The sequence below is a fragment of the Vipera ursinii genome, assembly GCF_947247035.1.
Source record: "Vipera ursinii genome assembly, chromosome: 1".
NCBI lineage: Eukaryota > Metazoa > Chordata > Lepidosauria > Squamata > Viperidae > Vipera > Vipera ursinii.
In genome coordinates this window covers 62,192,282-62,204,012 of record NC_139512.1, presented here as the reverse complement: position 1 = coordinate 62,204,012, position 11,731 = coordinate 62,192,282, and the positions used below count along the sequence as shown (strand labels likewise).

The window sequence follows — 11,731 nt, the reverse complement described above, 5'->3', positions numbered from 1 at the left end:
TGAATGGAGTAAAAAAAAAAAAATCAACCAGCCACTCTAATAAACTACTGTATGGGTTACAGAATATACATTTTTTTCTTATTACTTTAAACCTTAATTCTAAAGTAGCGGCAATTTGGTAGTATCGTGTCATAATAGGATTGTAAACTTTGTCCTAATATATTATATACTTCCAATCTTAAATAGTTGATCTTAAGTTACCATTAATTTAATAAGTGATGGAAACAATCAGAATCTCACAGGACCATCTTTTATTGGAATAGAAAGAATGTATAGGGTAGCAAAGGCATTGATTTATTCTTCACAAATTGTGATATTTGACTTCATGCATGACTATTTCTTTAATGAAGGTGACATCAGTGAAAGAAATAATAATAATAATAATAATAATAATAATAATAATAATAATAAAAATAATAATAATAATAATAATAATAATAATAATAATAATAATAATAATAATAATAATAATAATAATGCAAATCCTCTTGAATTTCCAAGTTATTACGATGTATTTTTCCTATCTGTATCTCTTGGTTCACAGCAAAATTGTCAAGAAAATTTTGTATGTAAAAGAAGGACAAAGCAAAGTGTTCTACATTTTAAAAAATAAAATAAAAAGAAAATATGATATTTATGTTATGTTATGATAGAAATCAAATTAAAAGTATTTTAAAAAATATTCTTACATTTGATCACACCATTGTGTTCAATATTTAATTCTGCTATGTATATCATTCCATGGAATGTTCATATGAAATGCAAACTAGAATATAAAAATCTGTAAACATTGGCAAAGAACTTGCAGCTAAATTTAGATGGATGATTTGCAGTATCTGTTGTTTGTTCAGTTCTTTTTAGAGAGGTGGAATCATCAGCCTGTTTAGCAATCTGACCTTATTTATTTCCCTCTTTGTCTAGGTTTGCAAGGCATACCAGGGGACTACATATCTCAGGGTGGTCCTATGGGTATGAGTATGACACAATCAAGTTACACTCCTTCCCAGATGACCCCTCACCCTACTCAATTAGAACATGGACCCCAATCCATTCATATTTGCCAAGTCACTCCATCACCCAGCCATGATGATGCATGGAGGATCCCTTACCCATCCTGGAATGACCATTTCAGCACAGAGTCCCACCATGTTAAATTCTATACAACCCAATGTTGGTGGACAGCTTATGGACATTCATGCCCAAATAGTATAAAGGAACTCACGGAAAAAATATTTTAAAACTTGTGAACTTTGACCAGATGTTGACACTTCATACGCAATTCCAGACAGCTGTGATTATTTTTTACTTTTATCATTTTTCATTAACAACAGAGGACCAATGTAAACAAGAACGGAAACATGAAATCATGGGCACACTGAAAAGAATTTATGCCCATGTAAAGATCCTCTGGGAAAAAAAAGACTCCAAGAGTTATAACTACTGTAGTATATAAACATAGGAACTAAGTTAACTTGTATATTTCTGTTGATCACTCCGTTATGTTGCCTCAGATAGTTTTAGAAGGAAAAAAAATATCCTTGTTTTCCACACTATGTGTGTTGTTCCCAAAAGAATGACTGTTTCGGTTCAGCAGTGAAGTCGCTATCCCTGAAAGAAAACAATATATTACAGACCTCTTTGGCCAGTGAGAAAAGAACTAACCTGGAGATGAAGACAGAATCTTGCTGGATCTTCCATCATTCAGAAGACAGTTCCGTAAAGGCCTTGCCATCCCCTGGTTCTGTTCCTTCATAAATGTGTCCTTTAGTTTCAAACAGATCTTTATAGTTTGTGCTTCGTAAGCCCAAGATATTTTTGGACTCTTTTTTTCAAAGAGCCTGCTAATGAAGATTTAAAAAACAGAGCAGGAGCTTCTTTTAGTAATTCTGAGTCTTGGCTTTGGACAAGATAAATCTGAAGGTTGGGCAGCTTTCCTTAAGAAAAAAAGATATTAATGGTCTTTGCACCAAACCTAGAACTCTATGATGAACTCCGAGCTTGAGAAAAAGCAAGAGAATACTGTAACAAACTTCGTACAGAGTTCAGTCTATTAATTGTTTCATGTTAGATATTCTATGTGTTTACCTCAACTGAAAAAAAAGAATGTTTTTGCTAGTATCAGATCTGCTGTGGAATTGGTATTGTATGTCCATGAATTCTTCCTTTCTCAGCACGTGTTCCTCACTAGAAAAAAAATGCTGTTACCTTTAAGCTTTGTCAAAATTTACATTAAAATACTTGTATGAGGACTGTGACGTTATGTTTTAAAAAAAAGTGTTAAGTCACAAAATGCGGTAATAAATATTTCATTTTTTGATTTGTTAGACATTTGCGTTTTTAATGATTAGAATAATGTGTTCTCTAGTGATAGCGAGAGCTATTATCTTGCATTTGTTGCATATAATAACTAAAATAAAACTTACCTAAATTTATAGGGCTTTATAATAGCAAATGAGGTTATAAATCCTTTAATGTGGTATAATATTATTAGAATTATGCATAACCTTTATATCTAGATCTAAACCGTATATGTGTTTCCATATGTGTGGTAAAAGGAAGTACATGAATAGTGGGGTTTTTTTCCAGGTTCTATTCCTATCCTTAGTCTTAGTTGAACAAACCCATAACTGACTGTAATACAAAGCTTACAGGCTATCATGTAGAATGAAATTATTAATATTAGATCGTGAATAGATTTAATGTCTGATATAATTAATCACTGGAATAACTTAACTCCAGAAGCTGTGGGTGCTCCAACACGGGAAGTTTTTAAGAAGAGACTGGACAACTATTTGTCTGAAATGGTATAAGGTTTCCTGCCTAAGCAAGGGATTGGACTAGAAGACCTCAAAGGCCCCTTCCAACTCTGTCATTCTATTCTATTCTATTCTATTCTATTCTATTCTATTCTATTCTATTCTATTCTATTCTATTCTATTCTATTCCAAGTTCCAAACCATTTTATTTATGTAAATATGATATCAAAAATAATCCTCTTTAAATGAGTAAGAATGGACAATGGTTAATAATTATTAGGACTGTAAAAATATTTCAAAATAATTGTTACATAATTCTACATGTTGCAAAGCACTTTTCCAGGATTTGCATAGCTCTAATAATTAGTCTGCAATTCTGTATATGTTTATACAGAAGTATTCTGTGTATCTTTCTTTCAAATATATGTGCATAACAATGCAGGCATAGATATCTAAAATAAATTTGAGAGTACCCAAATTCATATATATTATATACTATATAAAGTAGGATACAACAACAAATACTATCAGGTGGTTGCATTTCAGCTTATTAAGGTAAGGTATGATTGTACCTTTTGTCTTCCTTTACAGGATATAGAAATCAAAATAGGAAGTCTCTAATTAACGTGGTTTATGTTTTGTCCACACTAAGAAATAATGGTTCCTGGTTTTAGAATTACCACACTAAATTATTAATGTTACTTTTAAAGTAATGTAACACAGATAACAGCAGCTTTTCATAGGGACAATATGGTAAACTGTCCTGGCCTAAAAAAAAAAAATAGGCTGCGCTCATGGCAGAAAAATTGATACATTGGCTTAAAAATGAGACCTAACTGTCAGAAGAAGAATAAACAGGTCTTGGTTTGTACCCATGCACACAGGGCCATATAGCCTGCTCTCACATTGTTACTTTTTAACATGACATGAATCATGTGAAATGATTTATTGAGACTTAAGACTACAGTAAGTTTATAAGAGCTGAGTGTTACTGAATTCCATGAGTGTTATGGAATTCAGTGAGCTGGAAACAAAACAGTCACATGGATCTGGAAGGGGAGGAACAATCCAGCTTTCTACCCATTCCTCCATGTTTAGAGTATGCATGCCATTAGGTGCCTGGTAGAAGGGCTTCATAATATGTCATCTTTTCATTGTAGGTAGATCTGCTGCAGAAAGGGATTTTTACTGGAGCATTTCTAATGTCATGAAACAGAAAGAAGACAATTCAATTAATAGAAAAAGCGTTAGAGTTAAAGAGTTCGACGATGGCCCGGAATTCTTGCAAAAGTATCAGCCAGTTGCCCCACATCTCATAAGGAAAGTGAAGCAATGTGCTTCAAGTGATATGGCACAAGGAACAGGCATACATGAACTGCTTCTTTGGGAAGTTTCTGTGCCGCCAAGAAATGGCACCATTTGTGTTCTGCTGCACACGGGCATTTTTTCTTAACCTGATTGGTAAAGATTTTAATTTGATTCTTTTAACATATTAAAATAATTGTAAAACAACCTTTCAGTCTGTGCTGTACCAACTGAAAAGGAATATGAAATCTTACTCAGATGAGGCAGTTCATCTATACATGGACAAAAAAGCAAATTCTATATTAGATGCTGAATTTAATTTTCATTTAAACCTTTATGATCGTCAGTTTATTCAGTTCTTACATTCTTAGAAATATCAACTAAGCATTAAATTATTAGAACAATACCAAAACATTTTTCTTTCCTTTTTTATCTTTTAAATGAAACTGAAACCAAATGGTCGTATTTTAAATCAGATGTTGCGGCTGTTTTCTGACCTTGGCAAAATTTTCAGTGAAGATATTGAATTTTTTCAGCAAACGTACCTTTTTAAATTTTTGTAACGAAGTAAAATCTTTTTATTCCTACGGTGTCTTTTCTCTCCCTAGGTTCTAATCTGCATGAGCTATGTTGCTAGAATCTGAGCTGCACTATAATGTGAAAAGATTGTGCCATCTGAGGTTTACTATTTAGCATGGAGAGTTCTGATTTGGGTATATTTAAGAAATGTTCAGCTGTCAAAAGTGAAAGAAAATGGGAATAGTGTTTTGACAGCGGCACAGTATTAAAGGAAATACTTTAGTCTAACTAAAATTGCTTACGTTCTGGGAAACGAAAGGTAATAGAAAATAGAAAACACCTCTTGTTTATTGGGGGGATATCTAATTTTCCATTTGCCTGAACAAACCAAAGAAGACTCTGTAATCCGAGAAAATAAGAAATGTTTGAAATTGATCCATTCTTTGTTATGGAAGATGGAAGGAATCTTGACAAGGAAAACAGGAGTTTTAACTTCTAGCTGTTTTGGGTAGATGACTGATGTAAAATTGGTTTGGGAACACATTTTTGAATGTGAAATTGGTTGGGAACACATTTTTCTTCCTAGGCAAAATTGCATATTCAGTTCATGTACAAAGCAAAATGTCTGTGCAGTGAATGATGCAGTGTCATCTAAAAGTTTCACCAAATAAATATTTTAAAATTTAACATTATTTCTCTGCAGGCCCAAAATTCTCCCTTCAGACCTGATGCCGGGCTGCAATGCAATTTACATCTAAGTAGGTATGTTTGAAATAGGTCTGTAAGGTTGCAATTACCATATATTGCTAAAGAGAGCAAATACTATGAACTTAGAAGCCCCCCCCCAAAAAAAGAAATTGTATAGGATGTACAGGAAGGGTCTATTCTAAACCCCTAAAAGCTTTTGTGCCATGTGTGAGCACTGCTAAAAACACAAATCACCACATAATTTACATATAGCATCATATGTAGTGCATATACAAATAAATAGTAATAAATAAGTCTAAAGCCCATTAAGGGGATGGCAAGAAGAGAAAAACCCATGACAGAAAGATCCCAGTGCCTCTTGAGAAATGGCAGGATACATTATTTGTCCCCCACCCCACCCCCGCTTTTGGGAGATGGGGAAAACCCAGTAGATCCAAAAAAAGAAGGATTTTTCAAGCTTCCTCTTTTGTTAGGAAGACAGCCTTGGCCTTTCTTTACCTCTGTATTAGTGTAGGACTAGGATCTAGGAGCTCTAATTCCTCATACAGATTGTGGCTTTTTAAAGAGTTGCTATTCTTTGCTTTTCCTGTACCCCACAGCCGCCTTCTACACGTTCACTCCAAAGTAAACCTTGTCAAATTAAGTGGGTATCATTCTCAAGGCAGGAGAGTTATTAAGAGTTGTAACCTGAGAAACAGACACAATTGAAGGGGGGGAGAGGAGAGAGAGAGAATAGGGGGGGAGGCTTTGAGAGGAGTTTCTGGGCAAGTTAAGTAGGGGGAGAAGAAAACCCCCACAGAGAGAATAAGAGGGGACTGGGTGGAGATGTTATAAAGCAGATTTTCATATTAATAGTTTAGGAGAAGTGAGGCAGAAGGGAGGTTGGTCTTCTGGGCAGGGTCCCTGCCACGGTCATGATGGATGACCCAGGCGGAGACCTCCCCCCTTCTCCTCAGCAGCTTTAGGAACCACCGAATAAACAAACCCCTCCAACCCCTCTTTGCAAGCTTCTCCATTATGAATCAATTACCTCGCGCCCGCATTTTCTTATTTGCTTAAATAAAGCACTCGGAGGATTAAAGGGGGTTTCTTTTTGTCTCTTACTTAGGAAATAAATACCCACCCACCCCCCCCAAAAAAAGAAAGTCCTTGTCGCGGGGGTAATAATAATGGTGATGATGATTTCAGGTTGAGGCACTTCGCAAAGAGCTTCGCCCGCTGAGTTATTTGCCGGATGGGAGACGCGGTACATTGTGCAATGGCGCAACTTAAAAGGACGCCTCTCTCGAACTAATGGGTTTTGCATTACACGCAATTACTTAGAGAAAAGCAACGTCGCCCTCGAGTGCAGGCAACCTCGTTATTTAACTCCTTGAGGACAAAGCCGCCGGGCGACGTTTCCCCCTCAATAGCTGGGATTGCTGCGGCGACGCCGAAGTGGGAGAGCGGCAGAGACCCGGGGAAGGGCGCCCGGACACAATGTTGCTTCGACCCCCCCCCCCCAAAAAAAGAAAAAAGTTCAACCGGGAGGCGTTAGCGAGTTCTTGAGGATGCAGGCGTGGAAGTTGGGTCTTGGCGGGACGCGCTGCCTTTTTCCCACTAGCAGCAGCGAGAAGCATTGGGGGCGCTCAAGGTGTTTCTATGGCTACCTCGTGCATGTGGGAGGGTTAGATGTGAGGGTGCCCGAGAGAAAAGGCAGCTCTTGGGTGATCATTTATCAATGTCACCCACATAATGATTCTCTCTGCAGCCCTCTATTGATGAGGATAATTACATTAGCTCAGAGTGACTGATCAATGAAAACCCACCAAACAAAAACTTCTTTGCTCTCGCTTGCAATACAAAGAGAGAAGCAGAATGACAAACACCCCCCACCCCACCCCACCCCCAACCACCCAGTCACCCCTTTCCTCTCGGCCAATGGATTTCGGATAAAATAAGGAAATATACATATACATATACATATACATATGCATATATGTGTGTGTGTGTGTGTGTGTGTGTGTGTGTGTGTAAATTTTTAAATTGCTAACAAAGAATTAAGGGAGACATATATATACATATATACATATATACATATATACATATATACATATATACATATATACATATATACACATACACATACACATACACATACACATACACATACACATACACATACACATACACATACATATACATATACATATACATATACATATACATATACATATACATATACATATACATATACATATACATATACATATATATATATATATATATATATATATATATATATATATATATATATATATATATATATATATATATATATGGCGAGGCTAGTTGTTTTGACTTAAGGTACCGGGTTGTTGTTGTTTTTTGTGTGAAAACGCTGGGTTGCAGAAGGGGGTGACCTCCATTGTTTTCCGGGCAAAGTGCCTTCTACGCGTCCAAGGCTCTGGAGTCTGAACCTCTTTACTCCGAAGTCTGCCTTTGTTGGGCTTGTACTTTTAAAACGAGGTGCCTGCGCGTCTGTCTCTTTTCTCTGGGTGCGCATTGGGACGGGGAAGGAGGGGAGGGGGCAGTTAGTGTAGGAAGTTGGGAAGATTCAGCTCTCCCTGCGCTCGCCTTTGTTTGGCTTTGAAGCCTTCGAGGATAGAATCACCTTCGCTCTCTGATTTCCCCCCCCATCCTTCTTTTTTTGGTTTTAAAGATCCGGTTATGAGTTCACCGATGAATTGCGGGTTTAACGGCCGGCTGGGTTTAGGGCCGGTGCAGAGGAAAATCGGTATTTCTTGCATTGGATTCGAAAGTGACTGTGCGTGGTTTATACTTGTGAGTTGTTCAAGGCGTCGGAACTGTTACAGTAACTAAGTGCCTTCACCCCCGGCTTCAGCTGGAGAGCTTACCTGAACGCGGGACGGGGTGTGTGTGTGGGTGGGGGGGTGGGGACGGGTCCCCGGAAGCCCGCGAATTTGCTCTCGCGTCCAGAGAGGACGTTGTGGGCCGCTTGTGGCAGCTGCCTGCCCTTTCCCCCAGACTTCCCAGCTGCCCGGATTGTGGAAGCACTGGGGCTATTTTACCCGAGGAAACCTCGAAAGAACAGATTAAGGACGAGGTCGCTTTCCTGTAGGATGAAAAACAACACACATACCCCCCCACACACACACCACCACCACCACACCAAGGCTCCTTCCACTCCTCCCCAAGGGTTGCTTGGCACAAACACGCTCGTGTCTGTATACTCCCACGTTCTGGGGGGTGTATTCCAGAACCAAAGGTAACTTCCTTTTGCCAAGAGCGCGGCGAGCGCCAGGAAGCTTTTAGTCCCCAGTTTCAAGACCGCTGGCTTGGCTGCCCTGTCCCGCGTAGAGGAGCGCGGTTTGTGGCAGTTCGTAAGGTGGCGAGTGCGCCCCTTGGCTCTGAAGGGGCAGCCAAGTCAACGTGTCCTCAAGTAAGTCGGCCGCGGAGGAGTTTTTCGCCCGGGATGGGAACGCGGGGGGGGGGGGCAACGCCGTTCGCTCCCTTAACCCGCTATTTCTTTCCCCCCTGCCAAAGGTCTCGGGGCTGGATCTGCGAAGGGGAGGAAAGGGTCTCGCCTCTAGGCTGCAAGACTGGGGTGGTGGTGGTGGTGGTGGTGGTGGTAAAGCGCCAGTGAGCCCGCAGGAGGTTTTGTTTCTGGGTAAAGCGTTGTAGAAAAGATTGTGACTGGTTAAAACGAGAAGTAAAAGAGGTGAGGGATTAATTGTGATGGGAGTCTGGTTTGTGATTGAATTGAATTGAATTGATGGGCTGCTGAGTACAACAGAGAGAGAGAGAGAGAGAGAGAGAGAGAGAGAGAGAGAGAGAGAGAGAGAGAGAGAGAGAGAGAGAGAGAGAGAGAGAGAGAGAGAGAGAGAGAGAGAGAGAGAGAGAGAGAGAGAGAGAGAGAGAGATGTTTCTGTACTTTTAAACTTATACCCCCACCGGTGTAGAAAGGAGATTATCTTTGTGAGGAAATGCCACTCCGCCCCCCCCAAAAAGAAACTTTTTGTAGGCCTCTTTCTCTGCATCTTCCATCTGCTGCTGGACAAGGCCCAGCCAGACCTTCTTGGCATCTCTGCTGAGCGCACGCACACGTACATTTTCAGCCAAGTAACTCTTTCCTAATTTCCCCTAGACATCCCACTGGCAGAGCTTGCTTTCTCATAAGGAAACTAACTGGTTTCGATGCCGGAATACGCCCGCTTTGCCTTCTAGCCTGAAAACCACCCCCTTCTTTCTCTCTTTTCCTAAAGGTGCGCAAATCGACACCACCCCCCCCCCCCCGTTTGGTTGGGCAGAAATAACCGAGAAAGAGAGAAGAGGGGCGGTTCTCCTCTGCTTTTAAAAGAAACAAAAGCTTGATCGAGTTCACCCAGCAGAATAGGTTTTAAACTCAACTTTAATAAAAACGGGACCCCTGTTCCCCACCCATCACCCCCACCCCTAAACAAATGGAGGCGACTAAATTGGGGAAAACCTCTCCTGATTTGGAAAAAGGGAGCCTGCCTAGCGGGTCTGGTTCCCTAACATAGAAACATTTTCAAATCTATGAGCCTTGAATGGACAACTACTTGGTATCAATATGGGACATGGGCCAGCAGCAAAAAAGCTTGTATGGGAACTCTGCTGAGGCGGTGGGAGAAACTAACGATGTACCGCGGGTTTGCCATTACTGGGCAAGGGAGAAAAAGAAAGAGACCCCTTTCTGATTAATAACTAGCAGGGTAATGTTGAGGGCTTTTTCTGCCCGATTGCCTTTTTGAATTAGAGCCGATTTCTTCACACTTCAATAGGGCCTGTCTCCTTTAAAATGACTGACAGATCTCTCTCTTTCTCCTTTTTCTCCTCCCTCCCTTTCGCTTTCCCTGAGACTTAATGATGTAAATTTTCTAATTAGCTAAATCACGTTGCTTAGAGGCCTTAATATTTACTGGGCCAAAAAAAAAAGTGATAATAATTCCTGATCGAATGTCTTCAAATAGCCAAGAAATAATGTCAGGCTTTTTCTTAGGGACAAACGAGGGAAAAAAAAGAGGATTAAAGTGGTTGCGGAGGGGCGTTAAATATCAGTAAAAACGTGGCTAAACTTAAGCCTCAAGCATGCTCCCCCCCTCTCTTCCCTTAGAAAGAAAGAAACGCTGGCTTTTATTTTTCAATCAAGTAAGATTTAATTAGGAGCCCCCAGGCCGGACGATCTGATATTTTCTCATTAGTTTCCCATCAGTAATCTTGAGTGTTAGATTGGCTTAAAGGTTGTCAACATTTGACCAATTTTATTTAAGGAAAAGAAATCACGCATTATAGCTCCGGGACCTTACTTAGATCTGAAAATAAATCCTGCCTGGATCAGCGGAACTAACAGGCGGGAGAAAAAAAAAATGTTGACAATTTATCTTTGGCTTTAATAAGTTGCGTAATGCCTAAGTATTCAAAGGGCGGGAAATCGGGGAGAGCCCCCCGGTCCGCTCAGCGCTGCAGAAGTTCGCAGCAGCTGCAGCCGGGCGCGATCGGGATCTGCCTCTACCTGTCGCCACCGGGTGCGAGCAAGAGAGGGCGGAGGCGAGCTCGAGTTACCAGAACCGCAAAACCCTCGGAGGGCCTGGGAACCACAGGAGTCTTCCGCCCTCCCCGCGCCGCTCTGTCCCACCCTCTCGCTTTCCAGGGCAAGGAAACTGGAAGCTTTTTTTTCCCTCGACTCTGGCCAACGAGACACAACGTCAGAGCGCCCGCTGGTACAGGGGATTGGAGAGTCGCGGGAGAAGGCTAAAAGACTAAAAATACGCGCAAAATGCACTCGCTCGCTCTCTCCCGGACTAAACAACCCCCCCCACCCCACCCCACCCACCCCACCCCTCAACTATCTAGGAGATTTCCTGCCTTGGCTATTGTTGCTCGAGAGAAAGCAAAGCAGGCAGCCTGCCCTACGTGGCCAGCCGAGCACTGAGCTTCCCCTCGGCACCGGAGGATTACAATGCAGGGCAAATCCTTCCAAATCTCCAGATTACGTTGCCTAACTACATCCCCCAACATCCCCTGCCAGGTCTAACGGGGGGAAGGGGGGGGAGAGGAGGAAAGGGTCAAATGCATATGGGAGGGACCCGGTTAGAGATTGGGGGTGGGGGTGTGTGTTTTTTTAAGGCGTCTGTCTGAGAGGGGTTCAGATAATGAAAGGAATTTTTAAAAACTTGCCAAAAAAAAAAAGGCCAAGATCTCCATTCAGCGAGAGTGGCCTTCCCAAATGCCTTTGAGAAACGTTACTTTTCCTCGGGAGTTGAACGCAGATCGGCCTGCTCCTAGTTGTTACCTGCTCCTGGCCCTTGGGAAGAGAAACGCAAGGTGGGGCACCCGGCGTCCCTTCCAAGCGCCGCTTGTTTGTTCGCAATATAGAGGAAGCCCTCAATAGAGAGAGCTTTTTAAAAAGAGGTCGTCTC

At 41.1% G+C, this 11,731-nt stretch overlaps 1 protein-coding gene across 5 annotated transcripts in view; it reads left to right on the top strand.

Moving 5' to 3' along the window:
• MEIS2 (Meis homeobox 2) overlaps positions 1 to 1,414 on the top strand; it is a 241,697-nt gene extending 240,283 nt beyond the window's left edge. For all 5 annotated transcript variants that reach the window (XM_083371907.1, XM_083371905.1, XM_083371903.1 and 2 more), the window contains exon 13: positions 922 to 1,414. The gene's annotated coding sequence lies outside the window, so the exon portion shown is untranslated. The remainder of the gene's footprint in view (positions 1 to 921) is intronic.
• Positions 1,415 to 11,731: the final 10,317 nt, after the last annotated feature.